The following is a 19,486-nucleotide window of genomic DNA, read 5'->3' on the forward strand; positions in this document are numbered from 1 at the left end:
TTTAATATGGACAAGCAAGCAGCAGTTAACACAGGATTAAACGATGCCTAAAATCATTAATCTTTCTTATCATTTCATCAAATAAATACCATTGTCATTCTTTCAACACAATTTTGTTTAACTGCCACAATAGACTTCAAATGATATCATATGGAAATTGTTCTGTCTTTTATGAAACAAACCAAAACCAACCAAACAAACAAATCATTAGTCTTTTATACAAACAAGGGAGAGAGTCCTGAGAATATAAACTAATAGCATAGGTCACACCTAAATGTATTCTTATTATCTTAGGCAGCTCCCTCAAGGATGAGACCCCTCCTCCATAAACCCAATAAAAACCCTCCTCATAACTGTTCTTCAGCCCCTACCCAAGTTCCAAGTAGCCACAAAGTAGAAAAAAGCCTGGACCAAATTCCTGGAATACTGCTTCCTCTTCCTCAGCAGAGTATGTCTCTCTGCTCCTTCAGGATTTGCCTGACACATCTCCCAAACCCTTTATCTGACCCCAACGCCTCCTTCCAACTTGGTTAGGTACGGCTCCATCTTAGCACTTACCACAGATTCATATATATCTGTGTGCTTGTCTTCCGCTCCACGAGAATGTGAGTTCCTTGAGGTCAATGACTGTATTTGAGTCTCTGTATTCGTAGTTCCAGCCACGCTGCCTGAAACATAATAAATACTCAGTAAATGTTTGTTGACTGTAAGAACCAAGAATAAAAGAATAGAGCTTTTGAAAGATTAGCTTTTGAAAGATTAGTTGGGAACACCTGTTGTACCTATTAACTCCTTGAAAAACTGGATACTCACTACAATATGTGGGCTTATCTCTAAGTTTCAATCATTTTGAACAACTCCCATAGCTTGGTTATCTCAGTTTCAAGGATGATCGTATGTGGCAAATTCCTTTAGTTCATTCAACAGTAATACCTGTCACATGCCTGGTCGGTCCAGATGAGCCAAGATGGTATAGAATGCTACCTACAGTTTTTCTTATGGAAGAAGCTAGCAACAGGAATAGTTACCAATTAACAATTTATCTGTGAATTTCTCAAATCCTCTAAATCATTTTCTTGTCATCTTGGCTTCTAAACCCTTAAAGTCCTGAGAAGCTTACTAATGTAATATGCAGGCAAAATTATCATTTCTTCTCCTTAGTCATTCATGTTAATTAAAAGAATATGTTTCACAAATATTGTTTCCTATTTGCTTGCAGTTAACCACATGGACCCTTACTTTGTTAAGCTCTTGAATGAGTTTGCAATTCAACCTCTGAGCACAAATCTACGTTCATGAAAATGGACAAGTTTTATGCCCATGAAAATTGCATTCTGTTACTTCTTTAATGAAAAAGGATAAATATATTATATATTGCCTTTGAGTAGGCTGCCTTTGTGTAGATTTTTTAAAAATTGGCAACTCTATAAAAAGTTGAATCTTGATGTTTCTGTCTTACAAACCTGTACAGTTCTTTGATCTACAGTTTGAATCACTAAGGTAAGCTGCTCATGAGCTGAAACAGCAGGCACCATCTCTCCATCTGCTGCACAGTGCCCCAGAGACGTCATGGGCCCAAGGAAGGTAAAAGACAGGAAGGAAAAGAACATTTCTGTTTGTTTTTTAACTTAAATGCCTGGAGCAAATCAAGCCTGAGTCTAGCTGCTAAGGGAAGAGAGAATCCATCAGTATTTCCATGGGAAGAGGTGGGTCAGTTGCCCAGACACAGGAAGATACTGTGTGAGAGAGAGAAGGGAAATAAAATGGAGCACAAAGCAAGTCTAAATCAGTGGAATGCTAAAAATTTTAAATGATAAGGTAATCATTAAGGACACCTCTTTTTAAGGGCTCTCTCTCCCTTCTTGTGCTGTAAAATCATTTTTCCTGAGAGTCTCTGCAAGTGGACCAAGAAAATTTGTCCCAAAACAGTGAGAAAGCATTATATTCAATTTTATGTGATGTGAACACACCACTTGATGTGTGTGGTTCCTCCACCAGGTCATCACACCATGCAAAGTAAGAAATGAAATCCTAGGTGTCATGTGTCCAAATTAAAAAGAAATCAGTCTGCTGACTCTTTAAAGAAGGTTGACAAGCTCTCCAGACTGAAGGCTGTGGCCATTAGAACTGCACCTGTCTATTATTATGCCTTCTCTGTATTATTATTCTATTCTTAGCTGGCAGAGTTACTCTATCAACATGAAAGCATCAGTCAAACTTCTGACTGACCACAAGATCATTCACTAATTTGGACCCAAGGGGAGTTCTGTTAAAACTGCAGGATCTTCCTCCAAACAGTGCAAGTACACAGAGTCAAACTTGCTACCGCGGTAACCAGCATACACAGCTTGTTACTTTTAATTACATCCCCTCCATAGTTAGGTCTCTCCTTTGGAACGGTGGATTATTATTCAGCAACTTCTGAACAAGCAGGGGTGCACTGGAGCCAAGAGGGTTCTCGATGCCTCCCCTGTTAGACTTGCTAATCAATTCACTGCGGCTAAAATGAAAGTCAAGGTATACAGTGGGTATTAGGATCTTAATTTTAGGCAAACAGCATTACCCACACAACACAACACAAATCTAAATACATGGAAGCTGAGAACTTACATCTCAAAGTTCATGGACAGTTAACAAACTGTACATTCAAAGTGAATTCTAAATGTTTCTGACACGTTGTTGATTGACATCTGGAGAGCTTATGCACCTCTATCTTTTGCTTGTTTGTTTTTATGTTAGTTTTGTGTAGATTTAGAGCAGTGGCTCTCAACAGAGGGTCAATTTTATCTCCCAGGGGATATTTGACAATGTCCAGAGACATTTTTGGTTGGGGTGAGGTGGAGGGGTGTTACTGGCACCTGGCAGGTAGAGACCAGCAATGCTGCTAAACATCCTACAATGCACAAGACAGTCCCCAAAACAAAGAATTATCTGGTCCAAAGTGTCAATAGTGTCATGGTTGAGAAAACGATGGAAAGAGAAATAAGAGGGAGAGAGAAATATTTTTTTAATTTTTTAAAAATAAATATCCATTTAATGCATGTTCATAGTTTTAAAAGCTAAATAGCATTAATAAAACTTCTCATGAAAATTAGCCATCATCTGCACTACTTCTTTCCCTTTTGAGTTTCCTTTCCCAAACAAAGGAAATCATTATTCATTATTCATCTGGCTACCCTTTGTTTCTAAAGAATATACTTACATCAATAGTTGTTATTTAGGCAAGTTTAGATATTGTTATTGACACTTTATTTTGCAATGGAAGAATTTAGCACTCTTTCAACACCTCACTCCTTCACTAATTTATTCATTCTTCTCTAATTTATTCTTTTTTTTCTGTTTCCCATTTCTTTGTGGAAGGTTTTCCTGTCTTTATTTCCAACCTTTTTATTAAACTTTAATTTCAGCTATTGCACTATAATTTTTATTCCCAAAGGCTTTTTCTTGATCTCTTTTTAAATAACAACCTGTTTTTGTTTCATGGATAAAATATCTCCTCACATTCCCCTAAGGTTAGAACTATATTTTTTTAATTTTCTGTTGCTCACTGCTTTGTTTCTGTTTCCTCTAAGATCATTTTTTTGTTTGTTATGGTCCCTCTTTTTAATGTAAGAATGTTTACTTAAATATTTGGTGCTCTTTGCTGCCCATTCATGTTTAAAAGTGAGAAACTAAAAGACATATATGCATGGTAGGTCTTGTCCACTGGGGACTTCATGGAGTACAATCTGGTGGCAGTTGGCCATACTGATGATAGTTCCAGCTGCTGGTATGTGTATTAATCAGGATCACCTATGCCTAAAAAACACCCCAAGTTTCCACTGCTCAACACACTGGAGCCATGTGTCCACTATAGGTCAGGTGGTCTCTAGGGTAGTTGTGCTCCTCGTGGTAGCTCAGCCAACTAGGCTGCTTCCAGGTTGCAGTTCCTCAATGCCAACATACAGTTTCCAAGGTCACCACTGAAGAGTGATCCATATCACTTCCCTTCATAGCCCATTGGCCAGAAACAGTCACCTGACTCCATATAACTGCAAGCGGGTGGGGAGCATATGATTATTTTGTGAGGGGCCTTTCAGCTTCTCCATTGATCTGACTCACATGTGCAGATCTTAAAAATGATCAAAGCATGCAGAAATGGGGTTTTAAATATTAGAAGTGTTTAGAACATTCAACAGGAATATATCTGCCTTCACTCTCACCTAATTTGACAATTCTTTGCTTTTTTTTTTTTGTTCCCTTAGGGTTGGAATTGCTCAGGAGAGGGGAGAAAGGAGAAGTTCATTTTGTCTCTTCATTTGTATCTCTATACATGGAATTACCTTTAGAAATTCAAATCAATACAGAGATGTGATTAATGTGGCTGTGACATCAAATGGATCGTTAAGGAAAGAGAAACAATGTTTTTACATTTTCAGACATATTTTTATACCTCAATCACTACATTTATAAAATTCACTACCTTTAAGATGGAAGAATAGACATTTACTATAGTTATGTATTTCCTCTTAACAAATCACCCCAAACTTAGTGTCTGTGATGGCTAATTTAATGTGTCAACTTGAGTGGGCCATGAAGTGCCCAGATATTTGGTTAAACATTATTCTGAGTATGTTTAACATAATTCTGAGTATGTCTGTGAGGGTGTTTCTTGATGAGATTAACATTTGAATCTGTAGACTGAATAAAGCAGATTGCCCTCCTCGGTGTGGGAGGGCCTCATCCAATCCATTGAAGGTTTGAATAGAGCAAAAAGGAAGAGTAGAGAAAAATTTGCTTTCTCTGCCTGATTGTTTCTTTGATTTTTTCCTAGAGTAATATGCCATGACCTAGGCTAACTCTTCTACATATTCTCATGATAGAGTAATACCCACCATTTATTGTAAAAAAAAAAAATGTAATTTCATCTTGAGGTACAAATATCAATTAAATATTTTCATTTGAAGACAAATTGAAATCTGTATTGTTATTGATCTTTTACTTAATCTCCTCCTAGACAATCTCATGGCTTCTTCTTAACAGTAACACTCTCAGAGGCATCAGTTATAACAACGAAGTCTAGCTTACATGTGTGAGGAAGAACATAGCTTAAAGTTGACATAGTCATATCATTGACCTTGAGTTGCTCCTAAAGAAAATGAATTGGCTTACTGAGGCAGTCAAGTGGAAAGCAAAAAACCATCATTTTCTAAAGGTTTTCAAGGTAGAAATCTGCAGGGACAATCTTTCGTCAGTGTCTAAGGCTTAATTAACTGTCTTAGTTCACTATGACTAATGGTTTTTAAAACTCTGGGGCACCAAGTTTCTTGTATATTGTATTATATAAACCTTTAAGTGGGATGTCCTTCAAATGAACATCATAACCTACACACAAACCACATCAGAAACTGCAACAGATAATTATGCATTATGTCACTCTGTTAGTATGAAAGACACTTCCAGGTGAGGGCCCTCATTCATTTAAATAGAGATGTCAATTTCTCACCCAAAATACATATCTCATCACACAGATAATTTTCCTTTATCAATAAATGACTCTCCATTCTTCCTGTTTCCACAAGTGAAGTAACTACGTCACTTGGAAAGCCCACTAATGATTCATTTTTGTCAAACTCAGATTCAAGTCATATCATTTAAAAACCTCTTTATTTCTTAACTGCTAGTGACTAGAAAATATGAAGTTGAAGAAATGAATATGAATGCATATGGAATGTCAAATCTCTGCATATTCTTTTTTTTTTTTTTTTTTTCTTTTGCTGTACGCAGGCCTTTCACTGTTGTGGCCTCTCCTGTTGCAGAGCACAGGCTCTGGACGTGCAGGCTCAGCGGCCATGGCTCACGGGCCCAGCCGCTCCACGGCATGCGGGATCTTCCCGGACCGGGGCACGAACCCGTATCCCCTGCATCGGCAGGCGGACTCTCAACCACTGCGCCACCAGGGAAGCCCTCTGCATATTCTTAAAGATAATAAAGTTCAAGTTCCAACATACAATGCAAATTACATAAAATTTGGTGGACTGCTATTATCTAAAGTGGATAGGACAAAGTCTTCTGTCTTTAATCAAAAGTAGGATCAATCACAAGATTTTGCCACAAAACCTGTGAAACTGGTAGAAAAATTGTATTAAAATGTCATAGTCTTTCTCTGTGGGATGGAGAGAACGAGAACCTAAAACTTTCTTCAGACTTCAGTAGAGTCTTCAAAGAGATGACAACAGTGACCACACTGTGGTGAACCACTTGGTCTGCCACTTTAGTCTCATTTACTCTCAAAGAGTAATTTTTTAGGTCCACAAGCACTGGGGAAAAGCAAACATGCCTCATGCTTCCAGGTTCTCCTAAGTATGTCAGTATTACACAGCTCAAACTCTAGGACTTACTTATCCTCTCATGCTTTAAGATAAAGTCATATCATGACAAGCAACCAAAATTAGTCAGGCACCAAAGCATTACCCCACTGATACTACTGCCTTAAAGGATTTGTTCCAAAAACATACACTAGAGAGAAAGGGTTGTGTCCCACTTAGGTCACAACTGGTATGATGTGTATATCAGATGATCATAAGAAGCCTTCAGAAGTTACTAAGACTGAAAAACAAAGACAGGGGAATATTTTAAAGGAAATAAAACCCTCATTCCACCAACTTCCTTCCCTTAACAAACTTAAATAACTCTAGCTAGTGAAATAATTATAAATTATACCACAATTTTGATGAGTCAAGTAATTTAAATAGAAATTACCTCCTCTCTGAAGTTTGTGCATTTCATTCTGGATACAGAATTCATCATTTGAATTATTTTTCTTCTTCCAGAGTGAAATAACAAATTTAATTTTACATGTTTACATGTTTAAGATAGCTTAAAAATATCACAAGAGGCCTTTATTCATGGAAAATGAAATTGTTTCACAGAATACATTGATGGTCATTAGTTTTTTCTCTACATTTCTTTTCCATGTTAAGCTTACTTGATAATGTAGCTCAGCTCTTAGTAATGCAAAATTTCTTTGATGTCAATTAAAAAAGACACAAATGAATTCACTGGGGAAAGAAATAAATACATATACACATGATCTTTAGGGTGTTGATAGGTGGTCATTAATCATTCTAGGAAGATTAAAACAGTACGGCTCCCAGTAAAAATCTGCAACATTTTCTTTAGCATAAGGTCTGTGACAGATGAAAAATCCATTCTATTTCTGTCCTTGTTAATAAAATGCATGAATTATACTTCTGAAATCTTTATAGCTAAATCTTTAGTGACTGATTTTCTGTACTCTACATAAAGAGAAAATGTACAGAAGTGGAGCCTTGAGAGTAGATGATCTTGAGGAGTTTATTCATTGGATTATCTCCCTTTTTAAGAGTATCATTTTGAAGAAAGTAAAGGTCCATGTTAAATAAATGTCTCTCCCTTTGTGTAAAAACCTATATAGCAAAAACGCTTATGTTAATAAAATAATATAATCCCCATACAATACAAGATGTAAGGGACAGTTACTTTATATATTTTATTAGCTGGTAAAAGATACAAATGGAGATTATCATTCTTGAATTTGTTAGCTGTTGCTAGGTTAAAAAAAATACAACAAAACTCAGTGGCTTATAACAACAATCATGTATTATTATACTTTACATGTCTGTGAGTTTCCTAGAAGTTAGCTCAACTCAGCTGGGCTCATCTATGCATCTGCTGTGCATGATTCATGCAACTAGAGGTTGTCTATGGACTCTGCTCTAGGTCGGCCTTGTCTGAGGCAATTTAACTAGTGCAACTCTGCTCCAATTGTCTCTGATCCTCCTCCAAGGACCAGCAGGTGAGGCTGGGCATGTTCTTCTCATGGTGGTGGCAAAATTACTAGAGAATGACTGAAACACACAAGCACTTTTTCAATCCCTTGTTTATATCATGATTTCTAGAGTCCCATTAACCAAAGCAAGTAATATAACCAAACACAGATTCAATGGAAAGGGAAATATATTCTGTCACTTGATGGAAGGAGTGATAAACTCAAGTGGCAAAGAGCGTGGCTAACAAGGAAAGATGAGGAATGGGGGCCATTAAAGCAATCTACCACACAATTGATAAGAGCCATGGACAATAAATGGGATTAATATGAAATCTACAAAGCAAACTAGCAAACATTTAGAAAATACTGAAAATTAGGCAAATTTCTTTTTTGCCTGATCATAAGAGCTACACCACGCCTTATAACCTCTGAAGTATATATCCCTCATTACGTTACTTCAGAGAGTAACCAACAACCCCTGGAATGTAAATTCTGATTAGGGCACCTCTGATGTTAACTAACAGCCCCTTAGCTATAAAACAAAATTAACTTACAACATGTACCGCACAGTTTGTACAGAAATATTTTAAAGTAAATTACAGACAATACAAGGTATAAGGAACAATCTTCAAAATAAAGTCTGGCAGAACAATTGTATAACATTCAATAAATCCCTCCTAATACTGCTCTTTTTCATCTTTCAATACTCAGAGTCTCAATTTTTAAGACTGGCTCTTATGCTCTATGATTCTATTTTGTTCATTTCACAAACTCTTCAAACTACTCATAAGTGCCATCTTCATTTCTTCAGTGTCCCTCAGTTCCTTAAAATCTTTCTTCTACAGTCTGAAACTGATATCTAAGATCCATTCTTTTTTTTTTTTTTTTTTTGGCTGCGTCGGGTCTTAGTTGTGGCATGCCGGATCTTCATTGAGGCATTCGGGATCTTTTGTTGCAGTGGGCAGGCTTCTCTCTAGTTGTAGCGTGTGGGCTTTTTCTCTTCTCTAGTTGTGGCACACAGGCTGCAGGGCGCGTGGGCTCTCTAGTTGAGGCACGTGAGCTCAGTAGTTGTGGCATGTGGGCTTAGCTGCCCTGCAGCATGAGGGATCTTAGTTCCCTGAGCAGGGATCAAACCCGCATTCCCTGCATTGTAAGGTGGATTCTTTACCACTGGACCACACAGGAAGTCCCATAAGATACATTCTTAATTCTCAAACAGAAATCTCTCTGCAGCATTTGATATTGTTGATCACCATCTCTTTTTCAACACTATCTCCTACAGACTTCTAACCTTCTCTAATGGTTCTTAAACTAGCTCCTCTGTCTTTACCTTCCTTCATCTGAATGCCTGTATACCCTTGCAGACCTCAGCACATTTGCACCTTTGGTGCAAATTTGGAGAATTTTTCTCCAAATTCACTTTCATGGAGAGTTCATCTGTCTCCTCAAAGCTTCAACTATCACCACAATGTTGAAGACCACTAACTTTGTCTCTCCCACACTGACTGCAATTAAACTTCAACCCCATGTCTTCAAAACATCTTCTTTTCTCTTGAATCCTTCCCACCAAATTAGCTACCATCAAGTCCTTTGCTGTCCTTTCCAACTGTGCCAATTCTCATTGCTCTTTACTGTTTTAATAGTTTTTCTCTTTCTCTGTCAACACAATCATTTGACAAGTATTTGCTGAATACTCACTACATGTCAAGTACTGCTCAAGAGGCTAGAGATACAGCAATCGCAATTAATAAGATCAATAAGATAGACAACTTCTCAAGTTTGAATTCCCTCCTTCACTGAGATTTTCCAGTTCCTACATTTCTTTCAAAGTGCCTTCTCATGTCCAGAAAGCTATCGTATTCAAATTCCACACCCCAGTGGTTTTTAAACTCATTCCAATTTTTCCTGTATACAATCTGTACCTATCATCTAGTCCTTGAGTTGCATGACTTTTATAGCTGATACACACATATACAGTCTATTTGTATATATGTATACATATTTAATATATACATTATATAACATAATATGTATAAAGGGATATGGAAAATTTCCCAATTATTTTGTAAGTTTCTTAATGGGTGACATATTTCCAGCTAATGTTCCTAGCATGCAGTAAGAACATTAAAATATTTCAGGAATGAATCATTGAGAATACTATAAGAAAGAGAATATCCATTTGTTCATAAATGGAACAAAGGAAAAACATCAACTTAATTCTCTATAATAATAATAATAATAATAGGTAACTCTTATTGAATGCTTATTTGTGCCAAACACCACTGTAAGAGCTTTACACACAGTTAATCCTCAAGGAAAAAAATCCTATGAGAGAGGTACTATTATTACCCCCATGCTTAATATGATAAAACTGAGGCAGAGAAAAGTTAAACAACTCTTCAAGGCCAGTAAATGGTGGGGTCAGAATTCAAATCCAAGCAAATTTGATTCCAAATTCAGTACTTTCATCTACACTGTTATACTGTCTTTCATGATTCTGAATCTACAGATTTAGATTTTTGGTATTATCAAATGCTTCTGTCCTGATAACCTTCATAAGTGTCTGCATATTAATGTCAGAGTGAAAGCTCCAACTGTCAATAGAAGAGAAAAATCCCTAATAAGCTCATGAATTACACTTTTGTTAATATAACAGATTTACATAAGGTGACTACAATTTTTCATCTAAATCAAGACACTTTTGGGAGTAGAGGGGTGCTGTATTTATTATATATTGCTACCTAACAAATTATCCCAAAATTTAGCAGCTTAAAACAACAAATACTTGTTATCACACACTTTCCTACAGTCATAAATCCAAGAGAGGCTTCGCTAGGTGTTTTTGTCTCAGGATCTCTCATGAAGTTGCAGTCAAGATATAGGCCCAGACTGTAGTCATCTAAAGGGTTGTCTGGGCAGGAGGATAGGCTTCCAAAACTCCAAATGGCTGTTGGCAGGAAGTTTCAGTCCCCACATGACCCTTTCCATTAAGGCTGCTCCTGAGAAGGCATCAGGCTTCCCTAAGGGTGAATGATCAGAGAGACAGAGAAGGAAAGAGACAGAGAGAATCTAACCTCAGAAGTGACATACAATCACTTCTGCCTCAATTCTACTGGTTAGACAGACCAACTCTGGTGCAATGTGGTAGGGGATTACACAAGAGTGTGAATACTTGGAGGCAGGGATCATCTGGTACCATCTTAGAGGATGGCAACCACAGGTGTTATTAATAATTAAGCCAGGCCAAGAGACATAAATGAGGATGGCCCTTGACAAATCAAGGTTTATGGTCATCCTAACTTTACTCTGTCTTGATTTACATTAATTACATCAGGAAGCAATTTTCTATCTATAAAATTATTTAGTTCTATTATTAAGCCCCTGAAACCCCATAATATCAATAACTGCCACACCCCTGTTCTCACTCCCACCAAATCCCTCTCATGACATTGCTGTGGAAGCCACCAGTAGTCAACAACCAATAGCTTCTCAACCAGCTCTCTTTTCTACTGAAATACTGGATTGTTGCTCCTCTCAGTCCCTCACAATGTCACCCAGGCCCCCAAACATCCATATATGTTTCTTCAACAATCTGGTTGACTCATAAATAATAAGAGCTTCAGGGACCCTGCACAACATTAATAATATTGAAAATAAAGTACTTTATAATTTAAATAGGTCTTGATAAGACTAATCCTGAAATTACAACCATGATATTTTCTATAACAGATCAATCTACTGGGAGAGGAAAGCACTAAAATCACAACAGAATTTGCTAATAATTATTGGTACTGCCTACACTGAGCATTTTCCTTCAACAGTTAACTCGGCCATTGTGCTATCTTAATAACTTTCAGTGAACTTGGCCCTGGAGCTAAAGTCAACTCTAACCTTCTGAATCTTTAAAAACAAGAACTAAAGCAAAGGGAACATAAAAATAATAGTGAGTGGCACTGTATTATTATTCATTAGAACTAAGTTAAGTAAACCAATCAGGTCAGAAAACAATTTTTTCCTTCCAATAACCATTAGAATAAAGGCAACAAAAATTTAAAATTGTGCACATTAGAATTATTTGGGAGGAACTCAAACTATTCTTTTCCACTCTGTGCATATTACATAAGACTATTTATTCAGAAGTGAGCCCATTAAAGCTGGAGAATGTGGTGGCTGTCTAAAATATAGCAATAAATATCATCATATCAAAGTCAGAGTCATAATTTGGGAGTCAAGCTTAAAACCAGAGATTCCATTCATGATTCAGTGCCATTGATATGTTGATAAGCTGAAAAGATAGAATGATTGAGAGAGAGGGAGAGAGAAAAGAAGCAGAGACTATACCTCCTTCCTCCTAATTGTTTTTTTCACCCTCCTGACCAGGAAAGTCAGGAACTGACTATGTGAAGAATGAAAATGACCGTAAACTTCCCATGAAAGTCAAGCAAAAAACAATGAGCCAGGAGAAATGGAAATAAAGCATTTCATGTCTATCATGATTCATTACTTACATTTATCCAATTTCCAGACCATCTTGACAAGCCCTGTTAGTAAGGATAAAGGAAAGTAACTGTTTGACCAGGGTACATTAAATCGCTCTCCTTCCTCCTTTCAGATGTGTTGGGGAAACAAGTTGGTTGCAGTTTTCTGATTTTTTTTCCCCTGTTGATAATATATGTTCCCATCATTTGTAAGCCCAGGTCCTTTTCCTCATTTCAGTTTTAAAACAAACCTCCTGCCAGTTGAAGCCTTGCTAAAGGCTGGGTAATTCCTCTAGGCAATAGAATATCTCATTAGTTACCTGAATGTTGTTTTCTTTAGTGGAGTCCTGTCAGCTAAATTTTTTTCTTGCTCATCTATTCCCCTCCAGTTCAGGGACCACTGTCAGCTTACACTAAGTTAAGTCAATTTACTCTGAAATTTTTCTAGCTGTGATTTGGGAATATTCATTCAGTTGCACAGAACACCTGCCATGAATCACATTTACATGTGTCTTTAATCTTAAACCTTTAAGCATCTGCTAGAGTTACTTCTGCTTCTCTCTTGTTTGCAACACACACACACACACACACACTCACACACATACATACACACACAAACACGTTATTTAATGGAGAAATAAATTATAAACCTTCTCTTTGTCTAGAAAAGTTAATAGATTAGATATTTCCATGCCAAGAAAATGTTTTGTTTCTTTATAAACTGCATAAAGGAAAAGAGTATTCAATCCTATTTGAAAGAAACTGCAACTAACATTATTCCTTAGATTGTGTTTTCTAATCAAACTGAAAGAGTTACTTTTCTAGTCTGTTCTTAATTGCTCAGTTTTTCTGTCTAGATTTCCTGGACTTTATAATAATATAGCTTGTTCCTAGACTGAATTTCTGATTATGGGCACAAGCCCAATAAAATTAGCTGCTGCCCATCAAACATAGTCCACTTTGCTCCTCACTCCTGGCTATCACCAGCTATATAGAATTGAAACCTGGGCATATCAACATAGAGAGGGTGGCTTGTAATTTTGCATTTCCTTCCCACATGCACATTACAACTATTCGATTCATATAACAAATATGTATGGAGTACCTGATATATGTCACACAGTAAAAAGACAAAGAGACAATGTCCTTTCTTACCAGGCAAATAAAATTTTGGGAATTTTCAGTTTATTTTCTTTTCAAGCTTAACCCAGTGGTTTTCAAACTATTTTAGCTGGATTGCCATTTTTTAAAATCTAATATTACTTAATATATACAACAGATATAAACTGAAAAGCTGGGTTAGCAGCAGGCTCAGTGGAGAGCAGCCATCTGGAGCCCTGACACTCAGCCTTCAAAGCAGACAATGAAGCACCTCTGAGAATCCTGCAGCCTCGTAGAGCACCTTTAAATGCAGGGACATAGCCAATTCACTTATTTTTCAGGTTATAAGACGTGACTTAGAGGCACTGTATGAGTTGCCCAAATTCATCAGCCAGCCAGAGGCATACCCAAAACTATCCGTGTCTCCTGATATGCAGGTTCCAGGTTCCTTCGAGGGAGCCATAACCACTTCTTGCTTTAAGTAATGTAGATACTTTGTCAGAAATATTTCTTCTAAGGCTTGCTGAATTCTTAAGACAGATTTGATTACATCCTAGAAGCAAAAAAGAAAAAGCCTCCAGAATTGCTCATCTCTGATGTTAGACCTTAAAAATTGATTTTTAAAAGTCTTCTCTCCCATAAAGCAGATGGATGAGAAGAAGGTAGTTCACCAGCCCCTCACAAGTCAGAGCACTAACCACTATAGCTCAGAAGAAAGAAAAGATTTATTCACCTTCGAATCACTGGAAGAAATTCCTATTACTAATATCTCTCCTAGCAAATAGCAATCCTACATACCTCCAGGAAAATAAAAAATGTAAAGGTAAACACTGTTGCATGCCCAAGGCTGCTAGCCATCCCAGCCTATTTCTCTTCTTCTGTTGCTTTACCCTTCGTATCATTGCCCCTAGATGCTTCCTCACATGCTCTTTCAATACTTAGAGTGAAGTTATGATGTCACAACATTTGCCCCCACTTGCCCATGTCATGTACCCCACTGCTAATAATGCATTCCCATTGTTAAGAATACAGTGGCAGCTACAGCACAGTGGTCAGAACAGGAAAAAGTTAATCATTGTACATCATTGTTCATTATTATTTTTTTTACAGTAAGAATTTGTCATTTTATTATTGTGATATTTAAAATATTTTATCCTGAGTATTTTTATCTGCTGTCAAACTTCCTATCATTGTACTTAAAATTAATATAACAATTCAACGTGTTCCATGGGATAAATGAAGTATGCTGTTATTAAAATAATTAGATTGAACTCTATTTTATCATTTCTCTTACTGAATGATTATGCAGTATTTCTTTTTTTTTCTTACAGCTTTATTGGAGTATAATTGCTTTACAATGGTGTGTTAGTTTCTGCTTTATAACAAAGTGAATCAGTTATACATATACATATGTTCCCATATCTCTTCCCTCTTGCGTCTCCCTCCCTCCCACCTTCCCTATCCCACGCCTCTAGGTGGTCACAAAGCATCGAATTGATCTCCCTGTGCTATGCGGCTGCTTCCCACTAGCTATCTATTTTACGTTTGGTAGTGTATATATGTCCATGCCACTCTCTCACTTTGTCACAGCTTACCCTCCCGCCTCCCCATACCCTCAAGTCCATTCTCTAGTAGGTCTGTGTCTTTATTCCTGTCTTACCCCTAGGTTCTTCATGACATTTTTTTTCTTAGATTCCATATATATGTGTTAGCATACGGTATTTGTCTCTCACTTTCTGACTTACTTCACTCTGTATGACAGACTCAGGTCCATATACCTCACTACAAATAACTCATTTCGTTTATTTTTATGGCTGAGTAATATTCCATTGTGTATATGTGCCACATCTTCTTTATCCATTCATCCGATGATGGACACTTAGGTTGTTTCCATCTCCTGGCTATTGTAAATAGAGCTGCAATGAACATTTTGGTACATGACTCTTTTTGAATTATGGTTTTCTCAGGGTATATGCCCAGTAGTGGGATTGCTGGGTCATATGGTAGTTCTATTTGTAGTGTTTTAAGGAACCTCCATACTGTTCTCCATAGTGGCTGAACCAATTCACATTCCCACCAGCAGTGCAAGAGTGTTCCCTTTTCTCCACACCCTCTCCAGCATTTATTCTTTCTAGATTTTTTGATGATGGCCATTCTGACCGGTGTGAGATGATATCTCATTGTAGTTTTGATTTGCATTTCTCTAATGATTAATGATGTTGAGCATTCTTTCATGTGTTTGTTGGCAGTCTGTATATCTTCTTTCGAGAAATGTCTATTTAGGTCTTCTGTCCAGTTTTGGATTGGGTTGTTTGTTTTTTTGTTATTGAGCTGCATGAGCTGCTTATAAATTTTGGAGATTAATCCTTTGTCAGTTGCTTCATTTGCAAATATTTTCTCCCATTCTGAGGGCTGTCTTTTGGTCTTGTTTATGGTTTCCTTTGCTGTGCAAAAGCTTTGAAGTTTCATTAGGTCCCATCTGTTTATTTTTGTTTTTATTTCCATTACTCTAGGAGGTGGGTCAGAAAGGATCTTGCTGTGATTTATGTCATAGAGTGTTCTGCCTATGTTTTCCTCTAAGAGTTTGATAGTTTCTGGTCTTACATTTAGGTCTTTAATCCATTTTGAACTTATTTTTGTGTACAGTGTTAGGGAGTGATCTAATCTCATACTTTTACATGTATCTGTCCATTTTTCCCAGCACCACTTATTGAAGAGGCTGTCCTTTCTCCAATGTACATTCCTGCCACCTTTATCAAAGATAAGGTGTTCATATGTGCGTGGGTTTATCTCTGGGCTTTCTATCCTGTTCCATTGATCTATCTTTCTGTTTTTGTGCCAGTACCATACTGTCTTGATTACTGTAGCTTTGTAGTATAGTCTGAAGTCAGGGAGCCTGATATCTCCAGCTCCACTTTTCGTTCTCAAGATTGCTTTGGCTATTCGGGGTCTTTTGTGTTTCCATAAAAATTGTGAAATTTTTTGTTCTAGTTCTGTGAAAAATGCCAGTGGTAGTTTGATAGGGATTGCATTGAATCTGTAGATTGCTTTGGGTAGTAAACTCATTTTCACAATGTTGATTCTTCCAATCCAAGAACATAGTATATCTCTCCATCTATTTGTATCATCTTTAATTTCTTTCATCAGTGCCTTATAATTTTCTGCATACAGGTCTTTTGTCTCCTTAGGTGGGTTTATTCCTAGATATTTTATTCTTTGTGTTGCAATGGTAAATGGGAGTGTTTTCTTGATTTCACTTTGAGATTTTTCATAATTAGTGTATAGGAATGCCAGAGATTTCTGGGCATTAATTTTGTATCCTACTACTTTACCAAATTCATTGATTAGCTCTAGTAGTTTTCTGGTAGCATCTTTAGGATTCTCTATGTATAGTATCATGTCATCTGCAAACAGTGACAGCTTTACTTCTTCTTTTCCAATTTGGATTCCTTTTCTTTTCTTTTCTTCTCTGATTGCTGTGGCTAAAACTTCCAGAACTATGTTGAGTAAGAGTGGTGAGGGCTTCACTGGTGGAGCAGTGTTTGAGAATCTGCCTGCCAATGCAGGAGACATGGGTTCGAGCCCCGGTTTGGGAGGATCCTACATGCCACGGAGCAACTGGGCCCGTCAGCCACAATTACTGAGCCTGCGCATCTGGAGCCTGTGCTCCGCAACACGAGAGGCTGCAATAGTGAGAGGCCCGCGCACCGCGATGAAGAGTGGCCCCCACTTGCCGCAGGTAGACAAAGCCCTGGCACAGAAACGAAAACCCAACACAGCCAAAAATAAATAAATAAACAAAATGATGGAGGAATTAAGTTTAAAAAAAAAAAGAGTGGTGAGAGTGGGCAACCTTCTCTTGTTTCTGATCTTAGAGGAAATGCTTTCAGTTTTTCACCATTGAGGACAATATTGGCTGTGGGTCTGTCATATATGGCCTTTATTATGTTGAGGAAAGTTCCCTCTATGCCTACTTTCTGCAAGGTTTTTATCATAAATGGGTGTTGAATTTTGTCAAAAGCTTTCTCTGCATCATTGAGATGACCATATGATTTTTCTCCTTCAATTTGTTAATATGGTTTATCACATTGATAGATTTGCGTATATTGAAGAATCCTTGCATTCCTGCAATAAACCCCACTGGATCATGGTGTATGATCCTTTTAATGTGCTGTTGGATTCTGTTTGCTAGTATTTTGTTGAGGACTTTTGCATCTATGTTCATCAGTGATATTGGCCTGTAGTTTTCTTTCTTTGTGACATCCTTGTCTGGTTTTGGTATCAAGGTGATGGTGGCCTCATAGAAGGAATTTGGGAGTGTTCCTCCCTCTGCTATATTTTGGAAGAGTTTCAGAAGGATAGGTGTTAGCTCTTCTCTAAATGTTTGATAGAATTCACCCGTGAAGCCATCTGGTTCTGGGCTTTTGTTTGTTGGAAGATTTTTAATCACAGTTTCCATTTCAGTGCTTGTGATTTGTCTGTTCATATTTTCTATTTCTTCCTGATTCAGTCTCAGCAGGTTGTGCATTTCTAAGAATTTGTCCATTTCTTCCAGGTTGTCCATTTTATTGGCATAGAGTTGCTTGTAGTAATCTCTCATGATCTTTTTTATTTCTGCAGTGTCAGTTGTTACTTCTCCTTTTTCATTTCTAATTCTATTGATTTGAGTGTTCTCCCTTTTTTTCTTGATGAGTCTGGCTAGTGGTTTATCTATTTTGTTTATCTTCTCAAAGAACCAGCTTTTAGTTTTATTGATCTTTGCTATTGTTTCCTTCATTTCTTTTTCATTTATTTCTGATCTGATCTTTATGATTTCTTTCTTTCTGCTAACTTTGGGGTTTTTTTGTTCTTCTTTCTCTAATTGCTTGAGGTGCAAGGTTAGGTTGTTTATTCGAGATGCTTCCTGTTTCTTAAGGTAGGATTGTATTGCTATAAACTTTCCTCTTAGAACTCCTTTTGTTGCATCCCATAGGTTTTGGGTCGTCGTGTCTCCATTGTCATTTGTGTCTAGGTATTTTTTGATTTCCTCTTTGATTTCTTCAGTGATCACTTCGTTATTAAGTACTGTATTGTTTAGCCTCCATGTGTTTGTATTTTTTACAGCTCTTTTCCTGTAATTGATATCGAGTCTCATAGCGTTGTGGTCGGAAAAGATGCTTGAAACAATTTCAGTTTTCTTAAATTTACCAAGGCTTGATTTGTGACCCAAGATATGATCTATCCTGGAGAATGTTCCATGAGCACTTGAGAAAAATGTGTATTCTGTTGTTTTGGGATGGAATGTCCTATAAATATCAATTAAGTCCATCTTGTTTAATGTATCATTTAAAGCTGTGTTTCCTTATTTATTTTCATTTTGGATGATATGTCCATTGGTGAAAGTGGGGTGTTACTATGAATGTGTTACTGTCAATTTCCCCTATTATGGCTGTTAGTATTAGCCTTATGTATTGAGGTGCTCCTATGTTGGGTGCATAAATATTTACAATTGTTATACCTTCTTCTTGGATCGATCCCTTGATCATTATGTAATGTCCTTCTTTGTCTCTTGTAAGAGTCTTTTTTTTTTAAGAGTGTTTATTTTAAAGTCTATTTTGTCTGATATGAGAATTGCTACTCTAGCTTTCTTTTGGTTTCCATTTGCATGGAATGTCTTTTTCCATACCCTCACTTTCAGTCTGTATGTGTCTGTAGGTCTGAAGTTGGTCTCTTGTAGACAGTATATATATGGGTCTTGTTTTTGTATCCATTCAGCCAGTCTGTGTCTTTTGGTGGGAGCATTTAATACATTTACATTTAAGGTAATTATCAATATGTATGTTCCTATTCCCATTTTCTTAATTGTTTTGTGTTTGTTATTGTAGGTCTTTTCCTTCTCTTGTGTTTCTTGCCTAGAGAAGTTCCTTTAGCAGTTGTTGTAAAGCTGGTTTGGTGGTGCTGAACTCTCTCAGCTTTTGCTTGTCTGTAATGGTTTTAATTTCTGCATCAAATCTGAATGAGATCCTTGCTGGGTAGAGTAATCTTGGTTGTAGGTTTCTCTCCTTCATCACTTTAAATATGTCCTGCCAGTCCCTTCTGGCTTGCAGAGTTTCTGCTGAAAGATCTGTTAAGCTGTTAA

At 37.1% G+C, this 19,486-nt stretch overlaps 1 long non-coding RNA gene across 1 annotated transcript in view; it reads right to left on the reverse strand.

Annotated features, from left to right (window-relative positions):
- Window positions 1–242: 242 nt before the first annotated feature.
- The window catches only part of LOC137224041 (uncharacterized), a 103,787-nt gene continuing 84,543 nt past the window's right edge, over window positions 243–19,486 (reverse strand). Inside the window, exon 3 of the long non-coding RNA XR_010943194.1 lies at window positions 243–668. This is a non-coding gene — a long non-coding RNA (uncharacterized lncRNA). The remainder of the gene's footprint in view (window positions 669–19,486) is intronic.

This window comes from Pseudorca crassidens, chromosome 1 (assembly GCF_039906515.1).
Source record: "Pseudorca crassidens isolate mPseCra1 chromosome 1, mPseCra1.hap1, whole genome shotgun sequence".
Classification (NCBI taxonomy): Eukaryota; Metazoa; Chordata; class Mammalia; order Artiodactyla; family Delphinidae; genus Pseudorca; species Pseudorca crassidens.